Below are 17,165 nucleotides of genomic sequence, written 5' to 3' on the forward strand. Positions count from 1 at the left end.
TACAGTCGTTGCAGTATTGGGACAATACCTGGTGTCACACATAGGGCTCTCCTACTGGTGTTCAAGGATGACAGAGGTGAGGGGGCGTAGTCTATCAGTGACACACGTCTGCTCGTCTACATTGCCCCGTCTGGCCGAGTCCTCAACCACTACTTCCTCTTTCTTCAATCTTCTTCATCTTTTCTACATACTTTGGTTTCTTCAGAATCCATACTTTTGCCACCCCCTCAGGTCGCTTGCATTCTTTATATGTTCATCTACACTCCAGGTCATGTGACAGCATTCTCCAGTTTGTTGACAGAATACCCAACGTCCTTTTGGGTAATAAAACTTCATCCCTGGGTGTGCCAACAAACTCTTCATGTTCTCACAGGTGGTGTATTTAGTCTGTGGCGTAAGGTCACCATTCACATCAGTTATTATCTTCATCCCAATAGCTTTCTTTGCAGTCTTCTTGCATTGTCCTATAATGACCCTTATAAGACAGAATCCTAATAATACCAACACTAGTATCACTCCAAGTAGTTTGAAGGCATTTACCAGCCAAGTTGGAATCCATGAAAACACAGACGAAAACCAGTCATCTTCCTCTGTCTCATCAACTTCATCCTCCACCTTTGTATGCAGAGTTGTCAGCATAGTTATTGCTTCTGTCAGGGCTCAATTTTCTCCATCATGGGGAGGTATGAATGTACAGTATGAAATCCCGATCTTGGCATACACGCCTCCTTCCATTCCTGTAAATAAGACCAGGACATACCTGTTCTGGAGGGTCATGAGCCTGATTGCCCTCAGTTCTTCTTTGATCACATTAAATCCTTTTATTGTCGTGTTTATTGTTTGTAGCAGCTCCCACCTAGTGATCCGGAACCACTTTGCATTTACTGCAGTCTGCATTCCTGGCATGAATATGGCTGTAAATATCACTGCCGTCTTGCTGAATAATGTATGCTCTGCTGGAATATCGCCATAGGCTGCTATTGATTTTGCTGAGAAATAGTTCTCCCTCTTATGCCGAAGGAGGTTGAGCAACCTCTTCTTTTTTGGTGTGTATCCATCTTTGGAAACTCTTGAATATGGAGGTCACTTTGAGGAATCACTAATGCAGGAACATGTATGACCAACAAGGAACACGTTCCTCCTCAATTTTTAGGCAGCTGCATATAAGCTTTCTGATCCAAGGCCCAAAAGCAATCCATTAGCAGAGCAGTTCCTCCATTCATTCCTGGTACTTTGAGCGTTTTCTTACATCCTTTGTTTTCGCCAACTAGAACCAGGCCTTTATTCCTTAAGCATGTTGTTTCATTATTTGTAGCTATTATGGACACTGGCCCTGCTTAATTTTCAACTGATGTTAGTAACTTGGAATATTTGGCCCATGACTTTAGGCATCCATCATTTACAATTTGCAATACGTCTACTCGTTCTTTCATCAATAAATGTCCACTGCATGATAACATTTATTTATTTATTTATTGTAACACACTGCACACCCATAGGTCTCAGGTCACCCATTCCTTGTTCCCATCCTGTAATGGTGGCAACTCATCCATATATCAATAGCAGAGGTCTCGCCCAGCATCCTTGTAATCCTGGTGTTTCCTGTATGGCTTGTGGGATGTTTTAACCCACTAGTCCAGGCCCTGCAACATTCCTGTGCGCTGCTTGCATCAGGAACATCAGAATGGCAGCCGGAAAGCATTATGCACGCTAAAATCACCCAGAAGTGTGCATGAAAAACCTGAAAAATAGGCCGCCAATCCACTTTTGCCTATGTGAGTGGTAACACAGGAGACCACTGCCAAACCCCACCATTGGGCTACCCACAGAGCAGCCTGAAACTACTTGAAAAAGCAATGCTGATTGCAAAAGAAACTAAGAGCTGTTTGGAAATCCGTTTTTCTTGTTTGTCAAATTTGCAAAAATCATGGTTCACAAACCACACAAAAGATCCAACCTCCTTGTTGGATGTTAAACATCATTCTACTTCAAGAATGCACATAAATACAATATCAGCAGAAGTACATTTATCAGAAGAAAATCCACATTTAAAGATGCTTGTGCTTGGAGAAATATGTTGAAAATAGGCGCAATACCGCTACTCGCCTCTGTCAGAAGCTGGCGATCTCTAAACCTGTCATGTTAAACTTGTGTCTCAAAATCTAAGTGTGGGTAAAGAAGAGACTTCCATCAAATGCAATATAGGTTGCCACTATTAATTTTCATATTGAAAAAGACTGGAATTGAAGATATGTTTGCTTATTTTAAATTTGTAACTTTAATTTTCAAAAGGAACAATGTCACAATTTACTGTAAGGTAACCTGATTCAGCTAAAACTTCAAAGAGGTTTTCCCCCACTGAGAACACACCACCCTTTTCCTTCCCACCAAAAGAAGAGGATATCTCATTTGGATGCTAATGAGAAGAGGAGGAGACTTGCTCTGGTAGAGAGACAATGGGCTTATTGAACTGAAAGAAAATACTAATTCGGGTGTGAACTGAAACCAACTGCCCAGGAAGACAAGCCCATGTGACTCTCTGGCCCAGCCAAGACCTTGGAGGCGGAGACAAACCGTTGTGGATTCAGAAAGCACAGAAAATATGTTTGAGAAAAAGATTAATAGCAAATTATGCTGAACTGATAAAAATATGGAATTTAGAGATTATTAAAAATGAAAATTCGCTCACAGTTTAAAACTAATCTGGGATCTCTGCGATATTCAGAGACTGAACCACGAAAATGTTCATATTCTAGCTATTGTGATTATGTTAGGAATATGAAAAATTACAGGGATATGTCCAGATGGTATGTGCATGTATGTAAATTGGTACAGAACTGACACAGAGTAACCGCCCAAAAGTGCGAAAAACTGTCATTTGTGAACCAAAACTCGTAGGAAGATGAGGCTTTGACAGAAATGTACCTTAAGTTAATCTGTAATGTAAATATGTATTATTAACAAGTTGGGGATATTGGAAATAGGTTTTTCGGAAAAATAGATTTTCTGGGTAGAAACAAAGGGCAGGGTTTTTTCTCTGGACCATAAACACAGTGTCACTCTGACACATGATAACACACTGTTCCTTTCTCAAATCAGGGGAGAGGGAATTCTCTGACCTATCAGATTCTTAGAGGGTTGGGCATAGAATAATCAGCCTCCCCACCCCTTTCGAAAATGGATAAATAGTGACTCTTGAGGTCCCAGAAACACACACATTCACTCATCACTGATCTACCGGCAAAACGCTCTGCAGGAAGAACCCAGATCTAGACTCCAGAACCCTGAAGCAGAGGCCCAAGACAAAAAGCTGAACCCTTCTCAGCGGGCCTTTAAAATCTTGTAACCTGATTTTAACCCCTAAACTTCCATGGGGCCTAACCAATTCAACAGCCTGGCTGTGCTGTTTTGGCTGCTTCTGGCTAAGAGCCCTTGTTAGAACCCCGATATCCAGATCAGTAGAGCAGAGCTGTAACCTAGAACCTGTCCGATCCATTCCAAGAGGCTGTGCAGACCAGAGTTCCTTGCTGAGAGCAGAACCAAGCGCCTGAGACCTGTCCGGTGGCGAGCGAATTCCAGCCAAACATTTGACCAGATCTCTGACGGGCCCATTCCAAACCATAGTTGTGAGTATTTAACGTAGAACTGTCCATAACCAACCTCTTAGTATTAAGTAATCCAATCCAACCCATTCCAACATATCCATAACTGCATTTTAGAATCTCTTTTGTCCATCCTGAAATCCTTCTCCCATCCATATAATCCTGTGATAATGGTAGTGATAATCATCTGTGCGCTGATATTTTTCTGAAGAAAGTCAAGTGTCCTGGTGGAAAAAGTCAGAGCGGAGGCGCCGCTGCTCTGGTGGCTGGCTGTTGGGTATCTTGCATCTTCATAGCCCCTTAGTATAAGCCCATCCTTGTTGGTAAATCTTCAAAAGTGCAATCTCATTTGTAAAACTTTGACCCTTTTTGAGAAAAATTGACCTTTACTAAAACCTCTGTAACTTTTGAACCGTACATGGTAGGAACATAATTTAAATGGCATTTTGAAGCTAACCTCCTCGGCTTTCATACGAATATATTATAGTTTTTCTGTAATCGCGTTTTCCGTGCACTGAAATGTTTGCTGCAATTTTGCATTTGGCTCAATTTCACCACATGTAAAAACAGCTATTTCTTGCTTTCAACCACTGAATTTAATTTCCTATCTGCCAATCATTCACACATCATTGCTAGTGTTTACCTGAACCTATTCAAAGCAACTCTCACTAGTTGTGAATCCTATTTAGCGAATTAAAGTCATTTTAAGCATTTTCCCATTTATTTCAAATCACAGCTTGCTGGGGGGAATCAGGATTGAAGCTGCAATTGTTGATTGCTATTCCTGAAACCTGTGTGCCCTCATTCCATCTCTTCATGTTGCATATTGGTGGGAGTGAGTAGTATCATGGGGAAAGAGTGATTACATTGTCTTTGATTGAATTCATATCAAGTTTCATTTCTGTGTTGCATTAATTTCCCTCATTGCATTTCATTGAACCCACACAAGATTTTATTCTCTGCTACATTATTCTTCCTATTTCTGCTCCTAATTGATTAAAGAGATTGTTGATTATTGTGATATCACCCATTGCTGATCATTGTTCATATTCATTATAGTGTGATATTTAGATATTGTTCATATTCATAAAACTGTGATATATATATATATATATTGTTTAATTCATCAAATAAATCTTTTAAACTTTGCAAAACAACATTCTTCTTGGTTCAGTGAGACCGGGGGGATTCAAATAGAGGGGAGTTATATAAGGGTACAACATCCAGAAATAAAAGAACTTTTGACATAAAAATATATAAATCAGGGTTTCAATTGGGCATCCCATGCTAGGCATTGACTTAGGTGGAGTGCTTGGTTGAAACCACTTACAATCTGCACATCCCAACCTCTTCAGTTCAGCAATCTTTATTTGTTCTCCGGTCATGGATAAATATATGAGCATTCTACTAAAATAACTTTTGTCTTTTTCCGTCTTCTACGTTTTTACATAAGCATCTTTATATAGAAACTATTTCTTGGATCGCCATCGTAGGCTTGCCCATCTTTTTTCAAATTGTCCTCTTGTTCACTCTGCTGGATGGCAAAGGCACTTCGCATTGTGTGCAGGTATTTCTCTTGCAATGAATGTTCTGGCTGTGTTCATCAGCATACATAGCAGCTTTCATCTGAAGTTTTCTTCCCCACCTTTCTCATGTGCTGATACCACATGTTCTCCAGCATGAGGTCTGGCATGGATTCACATGCTCATGAATATTACCTGTCGTCAGTCTTGGAATCCTTGGTCAAAGAAAAAACAGTTTCACTTCCACTTTAAAACAATATTTCCCCTCTGAACCAATCACTGTCCTCTGGGTTATACTGACCCCATCCAATGACAGTCCTCTCCCTAAGCCCCGCCTCTGGCAGCCATCTTCATATTTGTACTGCACGCTTCAGTGTTGGGAGTCCTTGAGTTGTTCTCCAAGGTATTTAGTACTTTTTTCCACATTTTTTAGCAGAAAAGTTCTATTTTTGTTCCATCTGAGCGTGTGCTCCTATCTTCATTGGCCGGAAACAGAGATCCGTTGTTGGTGAAGTTGCCTGCACCTCAAGGGCGATTGTTCATCAAAGTTTCTGGAAGGCCCTCTTGAGCCTACTTTGTGCACTCCAACCACGACAGAGGAGTAAAAAGAGGGAAGAACACTTTTCAGGCCATACACCCAATGCGGGATAATGAACGTCTTTGTGGAGGACAAACATCTAAAGTGTCTATATTGACTACACCCAGACCACAACGAGGATGAGTGCGAGATATGCCTGGGCTTCTTGAAGAAGACGAAGAAAGACAGCTATGGCAGGCTGGCGGCATGGCTCAAGTCGAGCAGGGCCTCTGGCACATGCTCTGAGCAGGGTCATGCCCCACCCAGGACCGGTCGGTCCACAGAACGGTCTCCCTCTGGGAGGAGGTCGAAGTACTTTGAGGATGCCCCATCCGTGGGGGTCAAAGACAAGGCCAAGAATCGCTAGACCGGTTCCGCCTGGTTCGCCGCTGATGCAGGTCCCAAGTCGGCTAGACCGTGATCACCGTCCGCCTCCTTAGCTAGCCTGCGATTGAGTTCCTCTTCAAAGTGGAAGTCCTCCACCAAGTTACGGGAGAACACGGAGAAACAAAGGACAGAGGAAGAGAAGAAGGCCTCATAAGCTCATCAGGCACAGCCAAAGAGGCTGTCAATCGCTTCATCGACATCTTCTAGGGTGACCACTACTGCGGGTGGTACTGACATGGCGAGAGTGGTACCTACAGCGCAGGGAGTATCCCTGCCTCCCAGGCGCAACATGGCTGCAGAGGCAGCAGCAAATGCTGTGGGCACCCGTGGGGGGGGAAAGGCACCGGGTCTGGTCCTGGGAGATGGCCCTCAGGATCGAAAAAAGGGAGGTGAGGAGGCCCCAAAGCAGCCCTCTAAGGTTTATGTTCAGTCAATGGATGACATCTCTATGGACGATGACGACCAAGCGTCCGCCCACACAGTTCACGAGGAGGACAATGGCGCAGGGCCCAGCACTCCATTTCCTCTTTAGCCAAGGGACACATCCATGGACATCCTGTCAACTGTCCACGCCCTAGGGACAGACATCCAGCAGAGGTTGCCTCCAGCAATGGTACCTGTTATTCTGCAGGCCCCTGACGAGCCTCCATGCAAGATGAGGAAGTGTCACTCGATGCCGACGCATCCGCCTCCTCCACCATGTCGGGACCCGACTCCACCAGCAGATGCGGATGCACACCGACACTGGTACGGAGAGGGTCATGGAAACCGATGAGGATGTGTATTTCGTACCGGCAGATGGCAAATTGCTGCACCTGGACGCTTCTCATAGAGGCTCTCCACCAGACGAGGTGGGATCATTCCACTCGATCTCCAAGGTCTCTGAGCTGTTCCAGCTGGTGCCAGAGGAAACCAAAAATTAGGGCTTTCCATATCAGCGACAAGTTCAAGAGGAAGACGATCATGGCTGTACCCTTGTTGGACGACATTTGGGAGGAAGGTCTGGCCCTCATGAAGAACCCATGCACGGCTCCAACCAAACGAGAAAGATTGGAGAAGAAATACAGGGTGCCGGACTCTGCACCCAAGTATTTCAGGTCACAACCATCACCAAACAAAGTAGTGCCGGCCGCCACAAGAAACGTTGAGCCAACCCGTCATCCGCATCTTCAGTCCCTTGGGACAACGAGGGGAAGAAGATGGACGTCATGGGAAAGAAATGTATCTGCACAGCTGTGTCCATGATCAAAGCAGCTAATGCTCTGGCTATCTTGTCCTGATACGACCGGGAGCTTTGATACAAGCTAGGCCCTATCCTGGAATTCCTTCCTGACGACAATAAAAACCGAGGCTTTTGCCCTCTTCCAGGAAGGGGAGGCGGCATCAGACCGTGCCATTACGGTGGCACTAGACACCGCTGACTCGGGTTTCCGGCAGATGGGAAACAGTGTTTGCCTTCATCGGCAGGGATGGTTGAAGGCCACTTACATTCGCCAAGATGTTCATGCGAAGGTGCTGGACATGCCATTCAGTGGCAAAAATCTGTTTGGGAAGGCGGTCGACGAATCCCTTCAAACCATAAAGATGGACACCGAGATGGCACGGTTCCTTGGCACTCTGCAGCAGCATCACTCATCGTCTTTTCACTCCTCGAGGGGGAAATCAAGCAGATCATCCAAGGGATACACCACGTCATACAGACAATCTCCCTGAGCCTCCATGCAGGAAGCCTACAGGGGTCACTCCCAGGCCTACGGTAGTGGAGGTCAACGTTGCTGTCACCCACAGGGTGCCAGTGCCCAAGCAAGCCTGAACTGGCCAAGATGTCGGTCCCTCACTCATGCACCTCAATGGGAGGCCGGTTGACGGGCTTGGTCAGCGAGTGGAAAAAGATCACCACTGACAGATGGGTGCTGGACGCTCTTGCCCAGGGGGACACCTTGGAGTTCCAATGCAGGTTCCCCGTCAGGAGCAGCACATCCCCCAGCTCCTGGAAGAGGTGCGGGCCATGCTACGGAAAGGGGCTAAAGAGCTTGTCCCCCAACGACTCTGGGGGACCGGAGTCTATTCCAGATGCTTTCTGGTCAGAAAAAAGGGGGGGGGTTGGAGACCCATCCTGGATCTACGCCTGAAGTCCCAAAAATTCAGGATGGGCATTTTGCAGCACATGCTGTTACGCCTACCTGGTATCCACGGGGGCGCCACACAATACTTGATGGAGGTCTAGGCGCTATCCCGGACCCCTCTCTGCTTGGTTATGTGGCAGGCATTGAGTAGCACCTATAACAGGTGAATGGAGGGTTAAGGTACCAGTTCTGTGATGGGTGGACTCCCACCTCCCTCTGGTCCAAATCCCCTCCCTTGGGGTTATTGCTCACCTTAGGTTTTTGCGCATTGAACTCTGTCCTGCGTCTCTGTGCAGGGGCGCACGGTTGGTGCGGGCGTTCCATGGACCTAGTTGCTTCACTGGTCCGTGTGCCCTTATGTCGGTCCAGACCGACTGTGACTCCAACTCTGCTTGCTGTCTTCCAGATGAGTTATAATGTCTTTTCCGTCTTTATTCTGTCTCTCTCTTTCCCTCTGTTTTCTCTGTCTTCTCAGCGTCTTGCTCCACTACGATGTTCCCTAACAATGTCTCTTTTTGTTTTCACAGGGATGGTTGCGATCTGGGATTTGCTGCGCTGATGGTGAAGACCACGGTGAGTTATTGATGCGCGGAGCGCTGCGCTGTTTATTGGTGTTAATTGCTAACCTGTGTTCTCTTCTCTTTATACAGGTTGTGGTGATGTTCCGGAGTGATGAGCGATTGAAGCACTGCTTGCCCAGGTAAGTGCTTTGTTAATGCTGACCTTGTTCCTTCTCCCTTGCAGGTTGCGGTGAAACCCAGAGATGGGCAAGGTAAGAGAAGCGCAGAGTGCTGCCAGGACTCGCTGCTTGCCCAGGTAAGAATTGTTATTAATGCTGTTCTTGTTTCTTTACCTTTGCAGGTTGTGGCAAACTCCAGAGATGGGGGAGGTAAGCGAAGCACAGGAGGGATTCAAGACTGGTTACTTCACAGGTAAGTGTTCTTGCTCGCTAATGCTGTTCTTGTTCTTCCAGGTTATTAATGGAATCCGGATCTAGGGCTTTAGGATAGGGCCGCAGGAGAAGCAGATGAGCAGGAGCTGTCACGGAATTCCCCCTTTCTCACCTGGGAGCGATCCTTGTAGGATTTCTTGGGCGGTGTCTTCTTACGCATGGACCTGGTCTTGTAAAAGCCTGCACAAGCCTCTTCTTGCTCCAGCGTGCGTTCAGAGCTCCAGGATTCAGACACTCCGGGATCCAGGAACCAAGAGGCTAAGCACACAGCACACGAGTCGGGAAACAAGGAGGAAGGAAGAGGGTAATGGGAATGGAATTAGGAGGTCCAGGAACAAGGATAACCGTGTAGTGAACTACGGAGCACACGTCTAGTCGCTGCTTGCAGTAGCATTACAACGCGCGGGCCCGCCGGGGCGCGGCCTATTTGTAAATACGTTACGTCTGACGTAAGGACAAGGAAGATGTTGCACGTTAGACGGCCATGTTGGGAGTATCAAGGAGTGCAAGCCCCGTTGTGACAAGGACCATGATGTCCAAAAGGGGCGTGTTCTGCGGATCATGACAGGAGCTGGACACGGTGAGCGTTACGCTGCAGGAGTGCAGAATAACGCAAATCGTGTTCTGATGTTTGGGTGTGGTTTAAATAGCCCAGGTAAAGTAGTTCCATGCCAAGTAGTTCCAGGCCCAGCCACACCCAAAACACTAGACTGCATGGCTTGGTTCTAAAGAACTGAGCTGTGTAATAGGCCTCCATGTTGAATTAAGGTCCAAAACTGGTCTTGCTTTATTCCTGATAATGAGCCTGGCGCCAAAGGCGCCAGGACTGACTCCATGTATGTTTCTGATTGAGTGTTCAGGCCCTTGGGGCCAGTGTGAAGGGCTTTAGCCCCACTGCTGCCAGGGGGCTGTTATACCTGACAGGGTCAGGGGCATGGATCGTGACACATGCTCAGCCAGTTGGAGAAAGGGGATTTCTTGACGTTGTTGGACCTAGGGGATGCATACTTCCACGTCCCCATCCACAGGAAACGTCAAATGTTCCTATGGTTCATGGTACAGGGCCAACACTACCAGTTTAAGGCCCTACCATTCAGCTTAAAGTCAGCCCCAAGAGTGTTCCCAAAATGCCTGGGCCGGTGGTGGGCCACCTGCGTCTGCAGAGCATACACTGTTAGGGAGAATTCTCTATATAGGCTAATTTCCCAAATCTAGTGAGTCCCCCAGCAGCTTTGCTGGATTTTTGGGGTTTATTTGTTTCTCCTGCTAAGAGTGAGACTCTCTTTCTCCCACTCTTAGACATGATTTGAGATATCCTTTGACTTTGTAATGTGTTTTATGGGCTATGGGGTCTTTTACTCCATAGCGTTTCATGTGTTTTTGGTAAGTGTGTTACAGAGCACCCTCAGTGCAGTAATACAGGGGTGTCATAGTGACCCCCAAACATAGACTCCATACCCTGGGACTGACTACTGTCTCCCAGGGCATGTAAAGTCACCATTGACTTTACTAGTCTTAAATTGTGAACACAACCAGTACAAACCATCATATTGTGGAAGTACTGGTGGGGGTAATTAGATTGTCCCTGGGTCTGTTTTTCGAGGGGGCACTGTGCAGTTCCCCCTCGTCGAGTTTCTGGCTGGTGGCAGTGGTTACCATGCGAAATATTCCACCAGAATATTTCCTATGGGATTTTCCCATTCATTTGAAACGCACCACTTTTTTGGTGCAATGTTAAAGATACCGCCGGGTTATTTATTTAATATTTATTCCCCGGTCGGGTCTTTTTGCCAGGACTCGGTTTTTAAAATGGCGTTTGTGTTAGCCTCTGTAACTCCAACCCAAGTCGAGCCCTTTGTTCCACTTTTGGCGGGCTTCTGCACAGAAGCCACCAAAAGTGGTGCTACTCTGTCTGGGTCTACAGGTTGTGTGGGAGGGGGGTTTAGGCACCCTGGACTGAGTTGCCTTGGCAACTCAAGTCGCTCTCTTGTGTGATTGGCCCAGTGGTGAGCCGCCCGGCTCACCGCTTAGCATGTTTGAATGACAGCTAGGACTGATGAATGGGGGTTTTCTCCATAAAAGCAGGGCTTTGGGGACTGGAACTTCAGAAGTCGCCACAGGACCAAAGAATCCGAAGAGGGAGAAGCTGAGCCAACCTGCAACGACGACACCACCGGTGGAGCCCTGCTGAACTGCCTCACCACTTCCCGACGACAGAGATAATCTCCATCCCGGAGAGTCTTCTTCCTCTGAACTGGTGGAGATAACCAGTTCGCCCTCTTTTTCGTCTTCCTGGATCGTCTCGTGGTCGAATCGCCCGTGCCAAGCACCCCGGCGGCCGGATAGCCACGCTTCACCACTACCGCGAATAAAAGGGTAGTACCTTTTAACCGGAAAACTCTGTGGCTGGTTTCTTCCATGGCAGTGCAACGACCTCCAGCTTTGGAGTTTAAGAGACTTACTGCTCAAACAGAACAAAGGCACCAAGAACTAAGGCTCAGAGAAATGGAGCTCAAGCTTGAGCTAGAGATGAAGAAATTGTCTGTTGAAAATGCTTCTCTCTCCGGATCCTCTAGGAGTTCCAGTCCCAAAAGACCCTGGATGCCTAAAGAGCTTGTGGGTATGTATGAGCCTAAGTTGGATGTGTTGGATTGGTTGAGTCTGTTTGAGTATAATCATGGGCTCCAGAAAATCACAGGAAATTAGTTACTTTCCTGGTTGTTCTCTAGGCTCCCCCCTGTTGCAACTGATGTGGTAATGGAGTTGGGGGAGGAGGATAAGAAGGATTATGAATGTGTGAAGCTAGCTTTGATAGCTAGATTTGGGAAGACCCCTTCCCAGTACCTTAAGAGGTTTAGGACCCTCAAAAAGCATGATGGTACCCCTTGGGCTACCTGGGTGAGTGAATGTTTGAAGAACTTAGAGGGATGGATTAAGGGTTACAAGGTGAACACTTAAGAGGGAATGAAGAATCTTGTGATGTTGGAGTCAATTTATGATGCCTGCTTTCCTGAGCTCAGACAGCACTTGGCTGATTCAAAGGAATTAGATTCCAGAAAACTAGCTAAGGCTGCTGACTTGTGGGTTGCCAACAGGGCTACTCACAAGGACTCGGGGGTAACTCAGAAAAAGGATGAGGGGAAACAGCTGAAAAAGGACTCCAAAGAGAATTCTAATAATTCCAATCCCAAAGAGGTCCCCAAACAGAACAATAAGGGTAAACCACAAGGGAAACCAAATCAGGCTAGTGTACCTTCTGGTGCCAAACCAGAAGGAGGTGAGAGCAAGCCACCATTCATAAAGACATTTGGAAAATGTTATGTTTGTGGTTCAACTGACCATGTGAAAGGGGATCCAGATGTAAGGGTAAACCTTCAGGGGTCCACACTGTCTCCTTAGCCTTCGCTCCAGTGGAGGAAGTACAAATGGTCAGTGGAAACTTTCAACTACTAGCTGAAGACCCCATCCGAGTCTCAGCTAGTGTATTTTTAGTATCCTTGGGGTTGTGGGAACAACAGAATTTAGATGTATATAATTCTATCCCAGATAATACTAAAGAGTATTATAAGGACAGTGTCCAGGTGAATGGTCAAGAGACTCCTGCCATTAGGAACACTGGGGCCAGCATAACTGTGGTGGATAAATCATATTTTCAGTCAGAGGATGTTACTAAGTCACCCAAACGCCTCACCAAGTTAGCTGGAGGGCCTGTGCAGATGCTTCCCCAATGACCAGTTCTCATCCAGTGTAATGACATGACTGTGAAGATATCTGTCAGCATACAAAGTGAGGTACCAGGAAGGGTTCTGTTGGGAAATGACCTGAAAACTCTTGGAGTAGTGTCACATACCCCCAGACCTCCTAGTAAAAGGTTACAGGAGCTCACCAGACCTGCAAGGGAGAGAACCATGAGAGGTACTCCCAAGGAGATGATGAAGAAGGATATCACTCCTACTCCACTGGAGTTACAACTTCCTATCTCTGAACAAGAAGAAGCAAAGGGGAAACCCAAGACTTCTAGGAAATAGCCAGCAGCAAGCACTCCAGTGCTTCCAACAAGGACTTCCCCTAGGTTGTCCAAAGTTACACCTGTAACTCCACCTCCAGCTGAGGCTGAGAGGGAGGTACAACCCTGTGTGGTTGAGCTAGACTCTGAAGAGGAGCTAGTGGAAGGCCAATAACTCATTGGAGATCTGGATCCTGTTGACCATCCTGAGCTGCAGTCTTTACTGGCAGAAGGTGGACCCAACAGGGCAGACTTCAGTAAGGGACAGAGAGAATGTCCAACTCTGGAAGGTCTTCGCCAACAGGCAGCTTCTCAGGCTGATGGGCAAGAGCCAGGGAAGTATAGGTTGCACTGGGAAGATGGCCTCTTCTACAGTGAACCGACTGAGTCTGCACCTGGAGACTACAAGTGACTTGTAGTACCTCAAACAGACAACAGTTCTTGCAACTGGCCCATGAGATTCCTTTGGCTGGTCACTTGAGTTTCAAGAAGACCAAGGAAAGGAGCTCACTGTACTTTTATTGGCCAAAGTTGCGGGCTGAGGTAGATAGGTTTTGCAAGAGCTGCCACACCTGCAAAACTTCTGGTAAGGTTGGCTCCAAGAAGGTGGCACCTTTAGTGCCTCTCCCAGTAGTGGGAGTCCCATTTGAGAGGGTAGGGATTGACATTGTTGGTCCCCTTGATCCTCCAACCTCCTCAGGCAACAGGTTTATCCTAGTTGTAGTAGACCATGCTACTAGATACCCTGAGGCAATTCCTATGAGGACTGTTACAACTCAGGCTGTGGCTAAGGCCCTCCTTGGTATTTTTACCAGGGTTGGGTTTCCTAAGGAAGTAATCTCTGACGGGGTCAAATTTTATGTCCCACTACATGAAAGCCATGTGGAAAACCTGTGGAGTTACTTACAAGTTCTCTACCGCAAACCACCCTCAGACAAATGGGTTGGTAGAAAGGTTCAACAGAACCATGAAGAGCATGATAGGTGCTTTAGAAGATCCCCTTAAAAGAAAGTGGGACCTTCCACTGCCATGCCTCTTCTTTGCTTATAGAGCAGTCCCTCAGGAGGGAGTAGGTTATTCTCTCTTTGAACTTCTTTATGGCCATCCAGTCAGAGGTCCATTGGCCCTGATTAAGGAGGGGTTGGAGAGTGCTCCTTCCCCCAAGCCAGTCAGAGTGATTGACTATGTGATAGGTCTCCGTAGGAGAATGTCACACATGATGGCAGAAGCTAGTGATAACCTGAAAGCTGGGCAAGCTTTGGTCAAGCATTGGCATGATCAAAAGGCTAACATGGTTGAGTTCACTCAAGACCAGCTAGTTCTAGTTATGATGCCAACAAGAAGAGGGCCTGGCAAGATAAATGGATGGGACCCTTCAAGGTTGTGGGTAAACTTGGAGAGGTGAAGTATCTGGTGGACTTGGGCAATCCCAAGGAGGCTATCAGAGTCTTCCACACCAACAGACTAAAGGCGTATGTCTCCAGGCCTGACGTAGGAGCATTGCTTCTAGCTTCAACAGAAGAGGAAGAAGAGAGTGAAGCTCTCCCTGATCTCCTCAGAGGCTTACCCTTGGATGAAAAGATTGAAGGAGTAAATCTCTCTTCAAATCTGACACCTGAGCAACAATAGGAGTGCAAATCTAAGTTAAATCAGTTTGCCTCCCTGTTCTCACTTTCACCAGGCTTGACCCGTTGGGGCCAGCATGATATACTCACTGGTGACTGTCTGCCCTTCAAAAGCAGAGGATATAGAATGTCAGAAAATGTAAGGACCCACATCAAAGGGGAGGTCAAGAAGATGCTTGATCTTGCTTGGGGTAATAGAGCCCTCTACTAGTCCATGGTCTAGCCCAGTTGTGTTAGTACCAAAGGCAGGATCCAAAGAATTGAGGTTCTGTGTGGATTATAGAGCTCTTAATGCATTCACCAAGACTGATGCCCACCCTTTGCCAAGGACAGATGAGTTGGTGGATAGGCTTGGTTCAGCCAAGTTCCTCAGCATTGTTGACCTTACTTCAGGCTAATGGCAAATAGCCCTGACAGACCATGCCAAGGAGAAAACTGCATTTTCTACCCCAGTTGGCTTATAACAATTTAAGGTTATGCCTTTTGGACTGAAAAATGCACCTGCAACATTCCAAAGGATGGTAAATCAGGTTCTGGCTGGGATGGAGGACTTCTGCATGGCATACTTGGATGACATTGCAGTATTCAGCCACTCCTGGGAAGAGCATGTTAACCACCTAGGACATGTTTTGCAGGCTTTTGGGAAGGCCAACCTGACCATAAAGGCAAGCAAATGGCATATTGGACAGAGTAAGGTGGTCTACCTTGGGCATGAGGTAGGAGATGGAGAAATAATGCCTTTGCTCAGTAAGATTGAAGCTGTGCAAAATTAGACAACACCTACTACTCAAACCCAGGCGAGAGCCTTTCTAGGCCTCACTGGGTATTACAGGAATTTCATGGAGAACTATGGGACCATAGCATCTCCACTGAATGTAATCTCCTCTCCAAAATTCCCTAAGAAGGTCAGATGGAATGAGGAGTGCAATCAGGCCTTTGAAAACCTGAAGAAAGCTCTTTGCCAAGCACCATTACTGAGAGCTCCTGACTATCACCAAACTTTCATTGTGCAGACAGATGCTTCTAATGTAGGTATAGGTGCAGTCCTTAGCCAACTGGATGAGAAAGGTAGGGAGCACCCCATTTGCTTCATCAGCAGAAAGCTGAAGGATCCTGAGACAAGGTGGGCAACAATTGAAAGAGAATGTTTTGCTATTGTGTGGGCACTGAAGAAGTTTAGGCCATACTTATATGGTTCTACTTTTGTCATTCAGACTGACCACCAACCCTTGAGATGGTTGATGCAATTGAAGGGGCAAAATCCAAAACTATTGAGATGGTCAATCTGCCTTCAAGGGTTTGATTACACCATTGAGCACAGGTCAGGGTGTCACCACCAAAATGCTGATGGTCTCTCTAGGATGTATGTCATCGACTAGAGGTATGAGATTCATCCAGGAGTGGATTAAATCCTCCTGTCCCTTAGTCTGGGGGGTGGGGTGAGTGTTAGGGAGAATTCTCAGTATAGGCTAATTTCCCAAACCTAGTGAGTCCCCCAGCAGCTTTGCTGGATTTTTGGGGTTTATTTTTTTCTCCTGGTAAGATTGAGACTCTTTTTCTCCCACTCTTAGACATGATTTGAGATATCCTTTGACTTTGTAATGTGTTTTATGGGCTATGGGGTCTTTTACTCCATAGGGTTGACCTTGATTGCAGATGTTGTCCAGCGGGAAGCATTGTATTTGACGGCTTTCCCCTCCTGGAGACCTTAGCTGCAGAGATTGTGCGGCGGGAAGCGTGAAGTTTAAAAGCTTCCCCCATAATAAGTCGTGATTCGGTGCAGGCGAGCACCAGAGAGCCTTTGGAGCGAGGAGAGCTCCGTTTCCGACTGGTGCCGGCTGCAGAAAACTTAGGTAAGCAGTTTGCCAGGCCAGGCACAGCAGCAGAAGCAGAAGACCTGGAGGCAGTGGTGATCACCCACTGGCCACGTCTAGGTGCATTAAATATAGAACTAAAATTAAGAGAGTGAAGGTGCAAAACAAACAATATTTTGAATACTAAACTGATGTAAACCAGAATAATAATCCTTTTGAAAACCAAACTGTCTCAAAGAGGCGGAAGTGGCAGAATAAGAACTTGGCAAGCAGACCAGAAGGGTGTGATTGTAATTATGTGGGCCAGAATAATTGCCAGCAACACAAGAGTGCAATATTACTAGAAACCAATACAAACAATTTTTGCCAAAGACAAAAGAGAGTAATATCAAGGCAAGTGAAAAAGAACCAACATTGCCAAAGCCAAGAGAGGGCAATTGAGAGTCCACGTGTTTGTAAATCCTATTGCCAGTGTGTAAAAGAGACTCTAAAAGGAACTAGCTTAAAGCCACATTTTGCCAAAGCCAAAGAAGTGAAGTGTGAGAGAAAACCA

At 46.5% G+C, this 17,165-nt stretch overlaps 1 protein-coding gene across 4 annotated transcripts in view; it reads left to right on the forward strand.

Moving 5' to 3' along the window:
* The window catches only part of XYLB (xylulokinase), a 1,749,028-nt gene that overhangs the window by 1,423,114 nt on the left and 308,749 nt on the right, over positions 1-17,165 (forward strand). The window lies entirely within an intron of this gene.

The sequence above is a fragment of the Ambystoma mexicanum genome, chromosome 2q, assembly GCF_040938575.1.
Source record: "Ambystoma mexicanum isolate Mex_15411 chromosome 2q, UKY_AmexF1_1, whole genome shotgun sequence".
NCBI classification, from domain to species: Eukaryota; Metazoa; Chordata; class Amphibia; order Caudata; family Ambystomatidae; genus Ambystoma; species Ambystoma mexicanum.